This window comes from Anser anser (genome assembly GCF_964211835.1).
Source record: "Anser anser genome assembly, chromosome: 4".
Classification (NCBI taxonomy): Eukaryota; Metazoa; Chordata; class Aves; order Anseriformes; family Anatidae; genus Anser; species Anser anser.
In genome coordinates this window covers 8,506,796-8,526,205 of record NC_139724.1, presented here as the reverse complement: position 1 = coordinate 8,526,205, position 19,410 = coordinate 8,506,796, and the positions used below count along the sequence as shown (strand labels likewise).

At 38.8% G+C, this 19,410-nt stretch overlaps 2 long non-coding RNA genes across 4 annotated transcripts in view; one reads left to right on the top strand and one right to left on the bottom strand.

Moving 5' to 3' along the window:
* Positions 1 to 19,410, top strand: part of LOC310899347 — a 343,657-nt gene that overhangs the window by 241,474 nt on the left and 82,773 nt on the right. The gene's annotated exons all lie outside the window — the stretch shown is intronic.
* Positions 10,598 to 16,844, bottom strand: LOC310898289. The gene is made up of 3 exons (XR_014583178.1): positions 16,174 to 16,844; positions 14,812 to 14,983; positions 10,598 to 14,063 (listed from the first exon to the last, which is right to left on the bottom strand). It is a non-coding gene; the product is annotated as an uncharacterized lncRNA (long non-coding RNA).

The following is a 19,410-nucleotide window of genomic DNA, read 5'->3' as shown; positions in this document are numbered from 1 at the left end:
CTTCCAGAATTTAATAAATTACTATTGCCAGTAGCTAATATAAATATAGTCCCTGATTTAGCACAAGCAGTTAATGTTCAAACCATGCAGATGATAACAGCGGGGAATCACAGTAAGGCATGGCAAGGGAAAAAGCAGAGGGAGAAAAAGTTATATGTTAGCACAGGGCTGCATCCGGGATGGGGACTTCTGGGAGAGGCATGGGGTGCGATGTGCCAGTGGTGGCTTGATGTGACAGATCAATGGCTTGCATCCTAGAGAAGACTGAATACAGAGATGGTCTGAGGGTTTCCATGCATCACGATAACAGTCAGACAACAGGAACGAACTTCAGTAAAACCAGAAAATTGTTTGGCAGATTCTCCTACAGATGATTTCAAATGCAAATTGGAGAGCTGAGATTTTCTAGGGGAGAAAACATGACAAACCAACCAGATAACTATTTCTAATATGAAGAAAAGAGAGGGGTTGCAATAAAAGACCAGAAGGGCAACACCAAGATCTCTTGAATGACATGAAAATCAAAGAGAAACCATAAGCAGAAACAAGGTACTACAGGCTGATTATAAAAATACAAGGACATGCATGGACAAAACCAAGACTAAGGAAAAAATGTAATTGCAACTAGTGACAGATATAAGGGGCAACATGAAAAAATCTATAAATATTGTTTCTTTATGGGAGATGGAGGAAAAAAACAAGTGTCTTACCTAAAGGAGACAGGAGCAGAAACATTCAGCTTGTGGGTTTGTTTTTTTTGTTGTTGTTTTTGTTTTGTTTTTATTTTGTGTGTGTGTGGTTGTTTTTTTGTTTGTTTTTTTCATCTTAAAAAAGAATGAAATTGTAGTTGCTCCTCTAATACAGACAACAACAGCTAATGAGAGGACAAGAACTCTGGCCAAATAGTCAAAGATCAGGTCAAATAATTGTTAGATACTTTCCAGTCATTAGGCTTGCTGGAATACACTGTTGGAGTATTACAGAGATTAAAGCAAGCAGTTGCTGCATAGTGATTGATACTCTGAAAGGATGGGTGAATTCCAGCAGTATGCAAGAGGACAGGCATAATGCCTAACTTTAAAAAGAATGGAATGAGGAACAGAAGAGAAAGCGAATTAGAGACCAATATACTGAATGTCTGTACCCTAACAGAGTGGAAAGGACCTCCAAGTGCTAAGAGGATGCAGTGGCACGTAACAAGTGTGCATTCATCAGGAACAAATCATGATGAAACAAAGTCTTTCAGAAACAGTGTTGCACCTTTAGTGCAGACTGCAAGGAGGCAGTAGACGCCGTCTATCTCCATTGCAGTGAGGCTTTGGGCCCATTCCCACACGGCCAAAGCAGGAAGCAGTCTACTATGGTCCAGATGAAATTACAATCAGGGTGACACACAATAGAAGTCACTTAATATGACTCAAAAAAGAGAAGGAAAATCCTGTGTATGTGAGAACCAGAGACTACTCAATCACATGGCAGTAGCAAGACCTGGAGCTGGTATCCTGCTTTCTGGGGATTACAGACCCGGTGTGAGTCACCAATGCAATACTGCTAGCCTGACAGAAAGCTTGTGCACGTAGTTTTTAAAGCCTTAACTTCTTGGTGTTAAAGAAATGTGTAGGTCAGTAAGAGTTTTGAGTCAGCTGTGCAGAGAAAGTGGATAGTAAGGTGCATGGCTGTCCTCTATAATCCCAAATCTGTTAAGAAGCAGATACGTTCCAAATTCTAGACTTTGCTGACTTCTTCAATATGTGGTCTCCCTTGGCTTCAATTTCTTATTCACAACTTAATTTTACACTGTGGGGATTGAAAAAGACCAATTTTAATCAAGTAGCCTGACCTTGTGTGACCTTTCCTGAGTTAATTCTTGTCTAAGTTAACTAAAGGATCTCTTTTAGAATAACTTCCAAGCCTATTGTTAACATGTCCAAATTTGAGTCTAGCACAGCTCTCTTTTAAATTGTTCCAGTGATTAGTAGAAATGTGGACTTCATTTCTACTCTGAGTGTTTCTGACTTTTACTTCCGGTCCTGAATATCATTACATGATTTTATTATCAGAGTATTCTTTCCTATTACTTTAATACTCTGATCAAGTTATCCCTTAACCTCTGATCAACTGGCTTTGTGGCTGTCCTTGACTTTAAAGCTTGTTTTCCAATCCTGTAATGATTCTCACTGATTTTCTGTGAACCCTCTCCAACATATCAACATCCCTGTTGAATCATGGACACCATATTTCAGCATAAACTTCCAAACATGATTATGCCACTGCCAAATCCAGACTTAATATAATTCCTTTCTGCTTGCCTGCAGACTGGCTGCCTACAGAAATTCTCATGTTTATTCTTCCAGGGACTGTATTGTCTCTTTTGGATGCAGCATCACACTAGGCACTCATGGACCATTGATTATCCACTATGATTCCTAAATGCTTTTTAGAGTCCGTGAAGTAAACTGCCCTTATTCTATAAGTGTGGCTTACATGTCAGATTCCTGGATATATTCCTTTACATTTTTCTGTGTTATAGCAGTTAGCGATTGTTCGTTTGTCTGTCTAACCTATCTGGTGAGTTTTTCTGTCTCGCCCATTTTTCTGGTTTATCATTTCTCCATTTTTAGGCCTAATCTGCAGCAAAGATGATAATTTTCTCTGGTCTTTCAGATCATTGTTTAAACTGCTAAAAACATAAGGGCCAAAAACTGATCACTGTGAGGCCCTGATAAAAGCTCAGTCTATTATAGATGATTCTATGATTTGAAAACATTATAAGTGTACTGTGTTAGCTTTCTATTGCTCTCAATTCTTGTGCAAAATCCCACACCAGCCATTCAATTGTCTTGCCAGGCATAAATGTCAGATATGATGCCTGTCATTACCTAGGTCATTTAAATGACCTAAATAATAACTTAAATTATTAAATAACAGCAACACCTGTGGTTTCTGTCCCGTAGTTTTAAAAGCAAATGAAAATCAGCAAAGTAGTTCAGAAAATTTCTAACCATTTCCTTTTAGAAACTTGGGGATGCACATTATCCCCTACTGATTTAAAATGTCCAGCTTCAATAGCATCTTTGTAAATCTTTAGTTTCTCTTGGAAAGCATAGTATGAAAACCATTTTGTTAATTTTCTAGCCTCAGGTGACTTTTCCCAAACACAAAATAGAACAGATGTCTAACTGAATGCTCCTCACTGATGGTGAATCTCCCACCCACAGTTAGTCTTCATTATGCATTATTTATTCCTCGTTTTATTATTACGTACCAACTCCATGTAGCATCCGGCCTGAAGTGAATTTTATAGATACTGTGTCCATCAAGATTTATTTCACAACAGGGTTACCTAGGACATCCCATTGTTGTGGTGATTAATATACTTCAGCGCTGCATACAGCTATAGGATCATCATCTTGGCTAGATGCTGGATCTTGTTTGTGGCTTACTGACAAGGTGGATGCCAGTCTTCAGATTACACCTCTTTGACTGAGTGAAGGACAGGTATTCAGGTATTTGTAAGCAAAAAGCAAAAAATTGTACTGTACACGAGAATTACTGTATGTTGGGGGGGGGTGTCAATGACTACATTTTAGTAATGCAGTGCAGTGGTTCGCAGCTCGCAGCTAATCTTTGATTCACTTCCGTGAAGATCAGTGTGAGATTTGAGTGAATTAATGCAAGTAAGTATTTGCAACTCAATACCTGTAAGATAATGATAGACAACTTTACCTTACTGTATGGGCTTTCTAAAACATCTGCAGTTGTTTTTGTTTGTTTGTTTGTTTTGATTTGCTTTGCTTTGCTTTGGTTTTAAATCAATTTACTTCAACTGACTGCCCAGTTCAGAGTCAGTGTGTGAATTTTGCTTACAGTATTTCTTGTGCCTTTTTGTCTGACAGAACTTGAGGCATTATCATCAAGTAACAACTACATTTAAAAATGGCTAATATTTATGTAGTTTTCTGAAGAAATATGTTGTTTTCTGTGACATCATTTTGGAACTTGTGAATTCAAACATTTAATTGCATTGGAACATTGTTAACGTTCCTGTTTTGCAGACTGACCCATTTTTCACTGAGGTTTGAGGAGATAAAGGCCGTTAAATTTAAAAAAAAAAAAAAAAAAAAGTACAAAAAGTACTTTGAGTGTCTAAATGTAGACAATTAAATTTATATTTGACTTTTTCATCTAAGTTTTAGAAAAGCGCTGAGCATTTTGAGTTTCTTCTGAGTGTCTGCAAGTGCCTGCAAGCACCCAGGTTTATCTTAAGGCACATATAAGGACAGTAAGGAAAGCATCAGGAGCACACTTTTATTTTTCTTCTATTGTATATAAAGTGCATGTCACACAAAATGCAGCACAGAAGACGCACTGAGCTGCTATGTGACTAAAGCTGCTCCTAGGACCAGAGCCAGCCGCTCTCCATGGCTCTGCGTGTGCTGTGCTGTGAGAAGCTAAGCTGGGGGTCCCAAACCACTCCTCAAACCTACGCACAACGTCTGCAGATAATTCCTTGACTGCTTTTGCATTATTCTGTGTCTCTGCTGAGCTGTGGCCCCTTGACACCGCAGGCAAGATGAAGGTGGCTTCATCAGGTGCCACCGGAGAGGAGCGATGGTGTTTTGCTGCCTGCACCATGCAGCGCTCCGTGCTTTTCCCTGGCCAGGCACAGCCATGTAATGGCACAGCTCATGTTCCGGATGGAGGCGATGGGAGAGCATGCTGAGAAAAATAATTGAAAGTGAAGCCACATTTAAAAGTAATCAAATTACTCCTTGGGATTACATTTTGAGAGCCAGATTTTAGCCTTGTTCGCTGGTGGTGCCTTGCCAGGACCATGTAGTTTGGCCTGGCTCCATGCCTGGGGGTAGTTTACTGCTTTTCTGAGAAAACACAACATAGGGAGCCAGATTCTCAATACTTTCATGCTTGTGTAAATGCAGCATTTTTCAATGGAGTCCTCCCTGATGAACATGTATGTCCATGAAAGAAAACAGAGAGAGAACAGTTCCACAGCTGCAGTTTCTAGCTCCGCTCCCAAAGTGCTTGGGAAAGGCACTGGCAGGGAAGGATGAAAGGCCTGGCTATGTGGGGCATGGTAACTTCTTTGGGGACCCTGGGTCTGCCCTGTCAGCTGCAAAGAGAGCAGCAATCTCCAGCATTAAGAGTCTCATTCCACCTTTGGCACCTGAGAGATGTAAAATTCCTGTTTAAGGACTAACCTCTTCACATTGTTGGGGGATTTCTCATAAAGTGCTTGCCTCACTTGCATCTTCGCAGTGTACCACGCACACCCAGCCAACTGTTTTAGGCAAGAGCTAACAACATGGTATAGGCTATTGCAATGATATCTCTGGGCACGTGAGCCTGAGTATCTTACAATGTCTTAGGGAGATGCTCTTAAAATATGTATATGTATATATACATTTGTATGTATGTTTCTGTAAATGATTAAGTAAAACACAAATTAAGAGTTTAAGCGTAGCGAAGAGAAAGAAAACCTGAGAGCACTGGCAAGATTCCTTATAACTGAGCATGACAAATACACCATCCCAGGTTCTGTTGCAGTGAGGAGTTGCATTATAACATATGTATCTGTCTCTCCAGTTTCTTACACTGAGACCATCAGCATGTTATTTGAAGACTTTTGTGTCATATATCCTACACTGTGCTCTGACAGTATCTAGGCACTACAGAGTGAGTTAAGAATGGACTGACACTTCCAAGACAGTCCCTTGCTGTTAGTTTAGCACTGTTTCATGTGAAAAATATCTTCAGAATGGCTGTTTCTCTTTCAGATAACAGACCTGTCTACCCTCACTGCTGACAGCTCCATCCCTTCCACTTCAGAAAACAGAGGGCATCATTAAAATGTTGACATTCACCAAACATTTTTAAATTTATCATAGTATTTCCTGTTCTCCATATAGGAATACCACAAAAAGAAAACAGTGAAGGTAAATACCAAGGTCTGGGAAATGTCAAGATTTTAATGGAACCCACACTGTTGAAGACCTCAGAACCAACCATTTGTTCAAGAAAAATGTCATCATTTCTTTACTGTTCTGGTTCTTGAAAACTGGTAGACAGGATTTACTAAAATTATATCTCTAGTGTTCTAAGGTGAGAGTCACCGCATCTGTGGTCTCATTAGAAGACTTCTCTTCATCCAAAAACACATCTATTGAAATTGGTAGGAAAGAATTCAAGTAATGAAATCAGATGTGCTTACTTCTTTGGGATCTTAATTCAACATTCACTGAAGTCAGTGGAATTTTTTAATCATGTCCCTCTGATCACTTTTGGTTTTGCAACAAGGTTTACTAAGTGACAAGCCTATGAACTCTTTTTTCAAGTTGTTTCTAAGATGCAAAACAACATTTAAGTAATAATGTGCCATCTTCACATTGCACTCAGTCTATGGACAATATAAGTATTTAAGGGCATAAAAATATCAGTTGCCAAATCAGAATGGACACATTCAACACATTGATTCTGAAAATGTCCACATGTATGACAAGACATTATAGTAAACCATGGAATAGAGGAGTGCGGCCATAGACAGATTTTGTTCCTGGCCTTCTGTCAGATAGAAAGAGCTCTTTGCCTGAGGTATGCATGCTTGTTTTCTCCTTTATTTATTTTTTTTCTATTGTAAAATAACTGTGAAAGATCTTATTGTCTACCAAATGAATAAAGTACTGTATGCCCAGTTCTGGCCTTTTCCCCCCAAAAAACAGATACAAAGCAGATACAAGGCTCAACCTCTTTCTCATTAATCTGATGGCAAAATTCCCATCATTTGTCCTACCATTAGAAGAGATTTCTCTGTTGAGACTAAATTCACCAAAAATGTCACACAGCCAACCAAAAGGATTTGTGAAGCCTTGATTAATTTCTAAAATTATGTAGGGCAAAAATGGTGAAAAACTACAAAAGCACCAAAAAAATAAAAAATAATTAAAAAAAAAAACATAGTTTTGATTTTCTTCTTCAAAATTTTCATACTACATCTTCAGCAGTTTATTTTTTATGCTTTTAAAAATGGTCCCCCCCAAAAAAGAGAAAATATTAACCCTTCAATTATGTCTTTCGTCTTTCTCAAGGAAGAACTGGGATTAAAACTGCAGTATCTAAATAGCTAAAAATGCTTTCAGTCTCTGATCTCTAATTAAGTAGCCCCTTATCAAAGGACATCCATTCACAGAGGAAAGGAAATCCTATCTTTTAAAGGGACAGTAGTCATTAAATATAAATGAGAAGATAACAGTAAGGCTATGTTCTCTTAACATGCATCATATCCCACGGTGATCTTTTTTCCTTATAAAGCATTAAACTGATTGCATACTGTTTTGCTCTGTATCACTCACAAGGACTGCTCTTGGGTAATGAAGTGTAATTAAGAGGAATCTTATGTATCTCTTCATTCAAAGCCAATGATTTCCTTTCCCATTAGTTACACTCTGGAAATGCAGTGCTCTGCAGACGTAATCTTTATCATTGATTTAATTGATCCAGCTGTCTTCAGATGTTAGAACTGGGTACCAACATCTAGATCATTTAGACATGTTTCTGCTTACATCATAAGTTCAACAAATATAAACATATAACATTCCTTACCAATCATCAGGACTGGTTACTAGGCCCAGTGCTAAGCAGCCATTCCTTCCTTTGAATAACAGGAGGTATGCACTTTTTTTTTTTTTTTGTTTCCCCCTAGGAAGTTTCTTTGCATTGAACTTGACAAATTGCATGTAAATTAGGTAATTTTCTTGACTTTTTTTTTTCTTTCTTTCTTGCGTTCAACTACTGTGTTTTAGAGGCTGATGAAATATCAGCAGGACTTGGAGATATCAAATACCTGACTGCTGGCTTTCTAAGCACTGAAAAGTCTGCAAAACCAGTCTATGATGTTGCAAGCAAGAGTGTAGAAACTGAGGGAAGATTGGTGCCCCTCAGAACTGCAGCAACTTACAGAGGTGTGTTATTCCTTACTTACAGCTGATGGCTGACATCTCACTAAAGATAATGATGAAGTCCTTGACATCTGGCTGGAAAGTCACAGTAAAGGCCCATTCAGGAAGTTGTGCATCCCAGTAATGATATATAGGTGAAACTCAGCATAGACATGCTAAAATACAGGATAACCAAAAATTTAAATAAACAATCCAAAACAAAAACTGAGCTTATGAAATTGGACATGCTCCAATTTCAACTTAGATTTAGCAATCTTTATCTTGGTCTTCTATTACGGAAAATACCTTTGAAAGAAGGAGTTAATTTGCTTATTTTCCAAAATTAATGTGGGCAAAATAAGCAGCTAACTGCTGCTAAAATAACTCAATTACTGGACAGCATCATCCCAGTCTCTTTCAATTTCTTTATCAACAGTTAAATGTAATGCATTTCATCAGCCGTTCTGATACCTGCCTGCAAGTAAGCATGAAAGGTATCGCTGTGACTAAAGCAACCAATCTGAAGAAGAAGGTGCTCTGGTTTAAGTGGGTGAAACCAAAGAGAGATTGCGTGTTGTACAAGTGTACCTCTAGACTACAGCTGTCTCTTCACAATGAAATATTAAAGCAAGCCAGCTACTTTCCTGTATGGGTGGAATAGAGCCATAGGATAATTAATTCTTCATTTGTTCCAGCAAATGGCCTATTCTGAAATCACCATATCTTTGCTTCATCTCTACTCTGATCAACAAAGCAAGGTCAGTTTACTGATGGAGGATGGGAGGCATTAAAGGTGTAATCCTCCCACAAGACACACTCTATATCTACAAATAATCATTCAGAGATTTCTTTCCATGGGAGGATGGGGCTTTGCACTGCACCATGCCTTCTGTGAAAGTGTGTTCTTCTATGTCTGGAGGCAATTCCTGACTGTGCCCTCTAGGGTGTATTGGTAGGGACCCCACAAAAACTGCAGTCCAAATTTCCATTCTGCTAAAACACGGTTTGAGCAGAGTTTGGTCAGTGAAAGCCAAAATAATTTTGAAAGAAAAAAAAAATATATATATATATATATATATTTGGTTTCTTCCAGTCTCACTCAAGGTTAAACCTGCCTATTAACTATATCTTTTAGCTGCCTAGAAGGATACAAGACCACTGTAAACCTCACTTCAGGCCTAGAGTTTTCTGCCAGTCAGCACTGACACCATTGTGTTAATGGTCATCAAATGTCAAAAATCACTTTCACCTTGTAGAAAGCATGGAACAAGAGAATAGTGGCTAAATAAAGCTTGAAGGTTAGGGACAAATATGTTATTTACATTGCACAACAGAAGGGAGGTTGCAGAATTTTTTCAGTATGTGTATGCAAACATAGAGAAGACAATCTCTTCTCTTTCAGTCACGTTACACATTTGTATATGTTAAAGTCAGGGAAAATACGACTATTATGCACTGCAAAGAACTATAAAAGTGTTAGTGGCTTTCCTTTCATTTTCAGCCATTGTTTTAGTGAAGTATTACACACTGGATTCTGAAAAGCCGTATGATATTTTGAATAACCACCAAGGAAAGAGATTACTTTTAAATACTGTATTTTAGAGCTCACAAGAGACCGCAGACAGTTTGTTATTCATTTCAACCTAATGCAAGCATTAACAAGCTTACTAAATAAGCCTTCTACTGTCTGAAATGTCTTGAATATCTTAGGCTGATTATAAAGTGTTCTAATATACATAATTCAATGCAATTTATTGTATATATCTAGATATTCTTTAGGAAATCAGGATAATAGACTCTCTTTCCATTAAAAATGCCCTGGACAACATATTTTATTACTTCTCAGTTATCTATTGTTTTGAATATATAAATTCAAAGAGGAAAAGCTCTTAGAACAGAGGGATCATTAAGAGGGCAAAAACATCAAAGACGGGCCAAAACAATAACATTCTTTAGCTGCTAATAATCTCAGAACTGCCAGAAATGCTTCCTGCAGCCTGCATTTTAGAAACCGAGGCAATGCTAATGACATTTTCTATTCTTAGGACCCTCAGTGGTGTCATTAGTATAAACTCATCGCAAGGTAAATGCTCCGTGTAGCTGAAGGAGCTGTCTGGGACTTGGCTTTCGCACATTTCCACCAGGCAACACCCGGACACAGCAGGTTGGACACCCCTGTGCAAGTGCCAAGGGACAGAGCTCATGGTCAACGTCACAGCTGTGATGAGACCTAGTCAAGCACAAGGCACTGCCTCCTTCATGGCACACCAACCCCATCGGCTGGAGGTGGGGATGAGCCAAACTCACTGTCTTGTATCCTACGTATCCCCACCTTTAGACAGAAGAGAGGGAGCTTGATAGCTGCAGGCACTAGCAGGGCTAGCCAGAGTTATTTATGGCATTAGGTGAGAGCAGTGACACTAGCCATATTATACTTCCATACCAGAGGCTCCTTGTGTCTTCTTCCCTGTCTGTTCATACAGTGCCACACCTGGAAGCAACACAGAAGCATTGCTAGATGAAGGAAGCAGCTGTTATCATTAGGTTTGACTGCAGTAATGCTTCGTGTTGTATGGTCTGTGAAAGGTGAGAACCATCCTATCTATGATATTTTTTTCTAACTGTGAGAAATCAGAAGAGCGTGTTGTTTGTTAACAACGGTTCTTCCTCGTGTCCAGGAGCTCCATTTTTGTCTTACATTTGAACAGATCTTAGTGCAGCACGATTGTGGTTCAGAAATAAGAAATAAATAATAAATGCAGCAGCATTCACATCTCCCAAATACTGATGCATCCTGATTTGGGAAGCCACTATAAAACCAATACATCACATTTCAAGCACAATAAAACATGTCAGTTTTGTAAAACTTTGGGAGATGTAAAACCCCTTGTTAACCTTTGTCCCTCTGTGCACTGCTGAATTTAGAAAGCCTAATCTTGAGGCATCTGGCTGACTTTAACTACTCCTGTTTTATTCTTCAAATGCCACTGATTTACATGATAGTTTGCCTTAGACTGGGCAGCCAGGCTTTGATATCTGATCCCCATGGGAGTGTTGATTAATAAGGGCTGAGAGGAAAAGTTGTAAGTGCAGAAAATGAGAGTAAATGAGAGTCCTTTGTAAATGAGAGTCCTGGGATCTGCAATGATTTCAAATTACAGTTCTGCATGCATACGTGTGTGTGTGCAGTCAATTGTTCAGCATGCCAACAGCTCTTAGTGCACTTCAGAAAAGATGCTCTGAACACTAATAATCTGTGGAGCTAAGCTATCTTGGTTCAGATAATTTTATAAAAATATCGCTATCAGGGTGCTACAAATGGAAAAAAAAAAGTACAGAAAAGATGCTGTAAAAGCAGTGGGCTAAGGAAAACAAAAGGGCTCAGCTATTATAGTTGAGAACTGTGCAGTTTCTTCCTGAAGGTATAATAAGAATGGACTTATTGCTTTAAAAAGCAAGATCCAAATTTGGGGCCTGAAGGACCAGCAGTAAGCTGTATGCTTGACACCAGGGCAGCCACCTGACCTCATTGCTTTGGGCTGTTCCTGAGCAAGCAGGAGCTTCTACATTTCCTGTATTCCAATTTTGAAAGGGTCAATGTGTGGTGTAACAGTTCTGGCTACACAAAGCATCTGACGCTTTTTCATATGACCACACACGACCTTTCTTAATGTGGAAAAGGCTGCAAATCTACTCATTGCCACCAAAATCTAATCATGAATTGTGTTACATGGATGTAACCAAAACTCCACTGCAATTTTTTTTTTTTTGAAAAATGTTTGCAACATATGCAATCAAAATTAAGAAAACATCTTTGGAAACTCAGATTGCAATAATCTCAAATTTTGCTGATGACCTTCGCTGAGCTGAGCTGAGTATAAATTGAGAATACTGTGAAATCCACAGAGGCCACATTTTTCAAGCAGCCAAATGTTGAATGCTGGTTTTGATTTTCAAGGAATACGATTAGCTTAATATTTTTATTTCATTTTACCTCAGATTAGTTGTACAAGGAATATTAAAGCTGGTATTCTGCAGCCAGTACAGCTCAGGGTATTTAAATCAGAACATAGATCTCTCTCCTAAGTACAGATAAGAAGGGCAGACACTTAATAGTTTTGAAACATATGGTTAATAGGCCTGTGGTTTTAATTTATAGCTCCATGATTATATTTTATTTTTCTGTTTGTAGATATTGGGAAATGAATCTTCAGATGGTCCTTAATTATTTTGAGTTCAGCTAATGAGATATGTTGCTTTAGTCCAGGCTCTTGGCTCATAATAAACAAAGCCTAAAAGAAAGAAATACCCATTATTGTTTTATTGCTGAATGTTATTTAGAAAAAAAAAAAAAATATATATATATACAATATTTCCTAACTGCTGAGCAGGTTTAAAAAAATAATAATAATAATAATTCTACATCACAGAAACTTTATCATTGTGCTCTGTGCTTTGTACTACATTTTTAAAACACCCAGTGCAAAGAATCTGGGGGAGGAGGGCATGTTTAGGTTGAACACTCATCCTTGGTCCCATGGTGGGAGCAGCCCCTTTTCCACGTGACATTAGGAGTTGAGGCCTCATGCCGAAGCTGCACCGGCCACAGGACAAGGGTTACCCACACACCCACTGGTCCCACCCCACTCTGTAGCTTCTTGGTGGCTTGGAAGAAGCTCAAAGGAAGGTGCCTTATGTCACTGCAGCCAGTATCTCTAGTGCCACCACTGCGCCTGGAGGCTAGGACATGGGACCACAAGAGACAAATGATTTGGAGGGGAACAGGGATGATGCCTTTATTAGTGTTCCTCTCCTGCTTCCAGTCTCTTGGAATAACTTTCCCTTACAAGATTTTTTTAATGAAATTGAGGTCTTATGGACCATGTTTTCCACTTTTGCTTTACAAATGCTGCATCCTCTCACAGATGCAAGGCATCCTTCGTGACCAGGACTCCGAGTATGCCTCCAGCTAAAAGCTGTCATTCGGAGATTAAAATAGACATCCGTTTACATACCATAATACTTTTATTTCCCCAATTTATGTTTGAAAAAGTACAAGGAAAACATGGAATTCAGGCAGATTTGCAGCTAACCCCATTTTACATTAGCAAGTTTGCTCCTGCTGTGGCCGCTGGTTCAACTCCCCCTGACAGTTTTCCATCACTGCACAGCGCTCCCAGCCTTTATTGTGTGTAGTTTGTGCTGTTCCTGGGGTTTCTGTGGAAAAATAGATTTGGAGACAATACAAAAAAAAAAAAGGGGGTTGTTTTTGTGCTCCCTTTCATTTTTTCTGTGTACTCTCCAAAAGAAAACCAGCAAGGAAGGGAGGAAAGTACCACAGGGCCTGGCAGAAAACCAGAGAAAAGGAGTGCTGCAGGAGACTGAACATGGATCATCTTCTGTCCATTTCAAACATCCCTGTTTTATTCTGAGCTGCACAAGTTGTACAAGACCTTATTCACTTGAGCAAGCCATTCATGCAAGAGGTACCAAAAAATTTCATGTTTTCTGTTGTTCACACCAGTCATGACGAGGTCTTCATTTTGGGATCTCATCTTCTTCATCCTGTTATCCTTGCCGCTGGCATTGTTCGATGTATGTCAAGTAGTTTTGGTGACTGCTGTTCTACCTCACAGAAGACACCGAGTGCTTGATGTGATAGCTACTGCACAGATATTACTGATTCATGCTGTGGTGCTTGAACTACTTTATCCTGACACAGTCATCTGATCCCCAAAGTCATCATTCTGCTCTTCTGTGTTTGGTGGAGCTTGCTGAGAATCACCTCTCTTTAACCTCCTGCCACCAGTCTTCCTTGCCCCTGAGTACTCTACATCTCCCATTTCTTTAATGCCGCACAGCTTTCTGAAACCTCCAACAGACATAGGGCAAATGCACAGTTCTTGTTTGTGCTAAGGCCAGAGGATAGAAATATTTTTCCAGAGTGAAAACTTCAAGTTTTCCGTATCTGGTTCATTTCCTTTAGTATCTGAGTTTTAAAGAAGTCATTGCATTCCCTCTGGGTAGAGTGTGTTGGCAGAAAATACAAGTAATTTCTGATACTGGGTCTATTCAGGGATTTTGTATTGAGCTACATTCCCTTTTCAACTCCTAAATAATAGAAAAGAAGGATAATATATTGTTTTGTATAAATCATCTTAGAAAGACATGTTTGACCTTGATTTAAACAAGCTCTGCTAATAACATAAGAATAGGGAAAATGGGGGTCGACATGATTGCTAGCAAGGTATTTATAGAACTATAATTAAAACAGAGTATAGGTTATGTTAAAGTAAATGAAGTCAATTTAGTTCATCATCATTTTTGCAGTGTTGCAAATTAACATAACAATGACAACTGTAGTTGTCGCTGACTTGAGCAGCAGCAGTTAATCATTGCAATTAATCATTATTAATACATAATTCATAATGATCGATCATGCTTGACTCTAGGATCATAGTGGACTTATATAAAATACTATAAAAATAAAAAATAACTGTCCAAAATCTAGGAAAACCTGACCCCCATTTTCCATTTTGATGTACGAATATGAGCTATCACTGCCACATGTCTGAATCTGTTAGGTCTCATTTAGTTTGAATTAACCTTGACAGGTGAGAAGTGAGATTGTAGCACATACAGGCAAATTAAATAAATGTCCCATATTTGTCTGAGATAGCTGTGTACATGTCAGAGTGCTGGTAAGTCTGTCAGGCAAAACTGGAAAACAGGGAGAGGGGAGTTTTGTTCCTTTGCTCAGAAAAGGCATCTTTAAACCATTAGTAACCTGCAGCGTATTATGAAGTATAAAATACAGCCCATTCTCACTGAATACCTGAAAGACAAAATCTTTCCGTACCTGGTGGGAATGTATACATTACATATGAAAGACCAAAGCCTTCAGAGCAAATAATGAGGTTATGCATTGTATATCTCAAGTGCCTTCTTTCCACTTCTGGAATTTCCACATTTTTCTCAGAGACAAAGTGGTGCTTTGGCCTGGAAGCCTTCAACTCTCTCCCCGTAGCAAGCTGAACACCAGAAAAAGCAACAATTGTTTTTTGAGAACCCCTCTCAGTTCCTCCTTGTCCCATGTTCTCAAAATTTCTTCAAGAAAGGCTGCTTCCCAGGTGTACATTGAGCTGTGCTTTATAACTGATTTGCCCATGTGGCTTTAGAGAATACAAGTAGAAGCCCAGACTTATTTATTTATTTATTTATTTCTCGTTTTATGTGCTCATCTACTTCTCTGGGAAAAAAAAAAAAAGGCAATGACATACCTTACATATATTCTCAGAATACTTTGTAGCACTACTTCTCAAGTTAAATCTCCCTAAGACATTTTTATGAGTGTTCTCTGTACTGAAAATCAACCATGGTTCAGACCATATTGCACCCCAAAATAAATTAATTTTAAATAGAAGGCTATCTCAAAGCTGTTTTTCCACAATGAGTGAAAAGAAAATGCATATTTCAATCTAAATTAATTCTAAATATTTTAGTTTGCTTGAAGGAAGACAAGAAAGAACCAGGTGTGCATATCTGTAATGAACTGCAGTAATACTTACTTCAAAATGACTCTTTTTCTGAGGATTGCATACAGCAGTGTTCAGAGAAAACCAAAAATTCAATACAAACAAAACGAAAGCATTAAAGTTTGATAACCACATGATTTCTGGGCAGAGGGTAAGGACCCACTGGAGAAGCTGCAAAGTGACCTCACACAGCAAAAGATGTTTAAAAGCAAGTGCTTTTTTCTTAACCAAACAAAATATTTCAAAAGCAGCAAACCCTTTTTAAATTCCTCCATGAAATGAAAGCCTCTTCAAGGGTAGTTTGGTAGAATTAAACTATTAATTCATCGGATTTCAGCAGCGTCTGATCCCTGAATAGCATGCATACCATTTCATGCCTGAAGGACAAGCAGAGCCATGTGACTCCTGAAAGTGGGTAGACATCCTCAGAGCAAGCTTAGAGCAGCAGATAAAATCATGCTGTATCTGCCTCAAAACAGGCCAGGCAACAGGGAGCCATCCACTAAGTACTGAATTCAAAATTAGTCTTCCAACCACAGGTATAATTTTAATCTTGTTTTCTACCCAGGAAAGTTCCTCTTTTTTTTTTTTTTTTTTTTTTTTTTTCCCCCTCCGTCTTCCTGGTAATTTTTTGCCCAACTTTAAGAATCCTCGCTGGAACTGTTATTTTTATCGTGCTGCAGTACCTCTGGGAAATCACTCCTCGCACTGCCAAGGACACGGGTTTGCTTTTCAGCTTCAAGCCGGTGCTTGGCCATGTGTCTCTCCTGTTCTGCTGATGACATCCTCACCTTCTGTGACCACCGTGCTCAGAAAGGATGCCAGTAGAGCAAATTATTTCTCTATGTAAACCTGTCTGCAGCCACTTGGAATAAGCCTTGGAATATAAGGCCACCAGTAACATGACAAAGCTGGGAACAAGGATCTGAAGTGAACCTTGTTTCTGAGCCCTAGCAGGGAACTAGTATTTGATGAGAAAAGGGCTGTTCTGCGTTTCTCCTCCAGCATATTCCCACTGTTTAACTGTGACAAAATGATTTATTACCCAAGCTGAATTAAGAATGGATTCCACCTTTGTCCTTCTATTTTCTGAGTCACAAAGGGAGCTGGAGGGAGGTAAGCATAAAAAACTTGAAAGTAATGTTGCTATTAAAAAAAATATTTTAAAAGTCTCTCCTCCCACATACTCCAAGAAATTTCAGTGAAAAAGTAGCCTAAGAATGACCTGAGATAAAAGAAAGTTACGTTAGGAATAAGATATTCATAAAAGATCACAGTAGGAGTTAGGAGATTACATGCCTCACAGGTTTGATTGTGAAAGATTTATTGATAGACTGGTAAAAGCTTGACTGCCAAATCTTCAACATTTTAATTTTCGGGTCCTGGCCTCTGAGAGAGAAATCCTATGCCAAGTACCTTGACACCCTCAAGAAAGTGTGAGAGGGGTGGAGCAACACGGAGCTGGATCCAAACCAGCCAAATGGAAAACTGGGAGAGCTGCTGGGGAGGGGAGGAATTAAAACTGCTTCAGTGGTAGAGGTAGACTTTCACCCAGGATTGCCATGAAGCATCTGTCTTTGTCCAGCTGAGATCCACAGCCCAAAAGAAAGCAAAAAAACTCTTTTTTTTTTTTTTTTTTCCCTTTTGGTAATGAGGAATTGGGCAGGGTTTGCTGCTCTAATCAAGGGTAGTGACAGCAGCAGGCATATACAGGTGTAAGCCTCAGAGCTTAGCGGATTCAAGGTTAGAGAGAGCACAGATACATTCAGGTTGAAGTAGTAGCTGGCACCTGGTTTTGAGAGGCAAGTGTTCTTTGTGTCTCCTGTATTTGATGCTAAATCTTTTATTCTGTCCAGCCTTTTATCAATTCTCATAGATATGCGATGAAGAGGACAGAAGTTCTTTCTAGGCACATTTTTTGTCTTGTTTATTTATATTGGTCACTCTTCTGCTGGTGAACTATCACTGTCCAGATACAATGTACCTAGCAGAGTGAAGGGCTCATTAAGAGTCATGTTTTCAAGAATATTGGATTATATATAATAATTTATATATACTTTTACCTTGTCTACTGTCTTACTTTGTCTACAACAAACCAGTTGGTTTCTGAAATGCAGGGAGCCTATACATTTTTCAGGATACTACTGTAAATGAGTTAAGTTGTGTGGCACTTGAAAAAGTCAACCACAATGTTTTCTCCTGAAAAAATTCTCTTTATGTGAGGTCCTGAACATAATAATTTATCAGCTGACTTCCCCTCTGTATGTTTCATTTCAGCCCTTTGAGTCTCATAAATACAAGAACTGTGATGCTTTTAGTGTCAGATTGCAAATAATTAGATTTTTTTGTTGTTGTTGTTTCATGTGAATATAATAAAACTATATTTTTGACACCGACCTGCTGTGTGTTAATGGTAATTAAATAAGAAAAATATATACAAATTAAAATTTTGATATATTTGAAATATTGTCTATAGAAAGTCTGCTCAATTCAGAAGTATAGAAACAAATGTGTATGTGAATGAGTGACATTGTCACGTTGACATGTTGTAGACACGAGGAGTGTGTTAGCATATATTCTTAGACTCCGTTTATGAGTGCATATGAATGATTACAAATTCCAACAATGCTAAATTCATTTGCATATTACTTGCATAAGAAGCTGTAGGCATTTGTGTAGGTAATATAATTATATTTATATATACAGCAGAATACAAATACTTACTTTTCAGTCTTTGTTAAAGTTCTGGTAAAAATTGTAACTGTTCAAAACTGAGGGCACTATTGATAAACAAGGTTAGAAATAAGAACTTGGAAAATCTGTTCATCATGTGTTTTCTTTGTGTCCCCCTGCATGGGTTATCAAAAGAGTTTTTCCCAGATGGCAGTTTGATGTGGTTTTTTTAATACCTTATACTGCATAGGGACACTGGTCTTCAAAAATACAGGTGCTTATTACCAAGAGCCACTTTCAGCCACTTCTCAGTCAATGCTGATAAATTTGTGCTTGATGAGGTTCAGGTGCCTAGAGGGAAAACAGCATTGTGTGTACACTACTTCTTTTCTGAGGGCTCTCCTCCTTTCTCTTGCCCACAACTGTAGTTAAGCTACAACCCTAATAACATTTGCTCTCGTACATACATCCACATGTTTTTGAGGGAGACATGGTAGTAGCCAATGACCCTCCTCTTGAGGCTCCCCTTTATCATCTTAACCACATCTCCAGACCCCTAACAGACATTGAGTGAAAGAGACCTGCAATATCTATATAAAAGGTGCAATTTAACTTGATCTATTTATTTATTTATTAATTATTTGTGCAAACAGTCTTCTATGCAGTTTAAACTCTGCTCTGGCAACACAAGCTGAATAACAGATGCAGATCTACAGCACGAATGATAAAATCTTCATGATACTGCAACAGGAGGTTGTGGGGTAAGCATAGGTAGCATTCTGTATTATTGAGCCATGGTGTAAAAGTAGAGGTTTCCTGTGCTGTTGTGTCCTATCGGAACTAGTTACTGGTGTCAGTATGAGTTTGAGTCTGCAGCATTCTGCTCGTGAGAAATGACACTGCTCCAGCAGCTGGTGAGGCCAAGGTGCTCCTCGGCACAGCTCAGTGAAGGACCTCAGGAAACGGGCATCTGAGCTCCTCAAGAGCTTTTCTATTGCATCACTGCTTGTTTGATGCTCAGAGACTGATGGTATTTGGGATTTAGAAGTATTAGTGCACTCATATGTTCACACCTTGCATCCACAAAGAGGTCACCATTACTGTGCCTGGAGCTATTTCCATGTCCCAGCCAAATTTAAATGGCCATTTGGTTAGAATATTTGCAGAGTGGGACACTATCATAGTTCAGGACCTTCCAAGTAAATATACCTTTGATATGGAGGTTATAGATAACCTCAGTTATCAGCCAC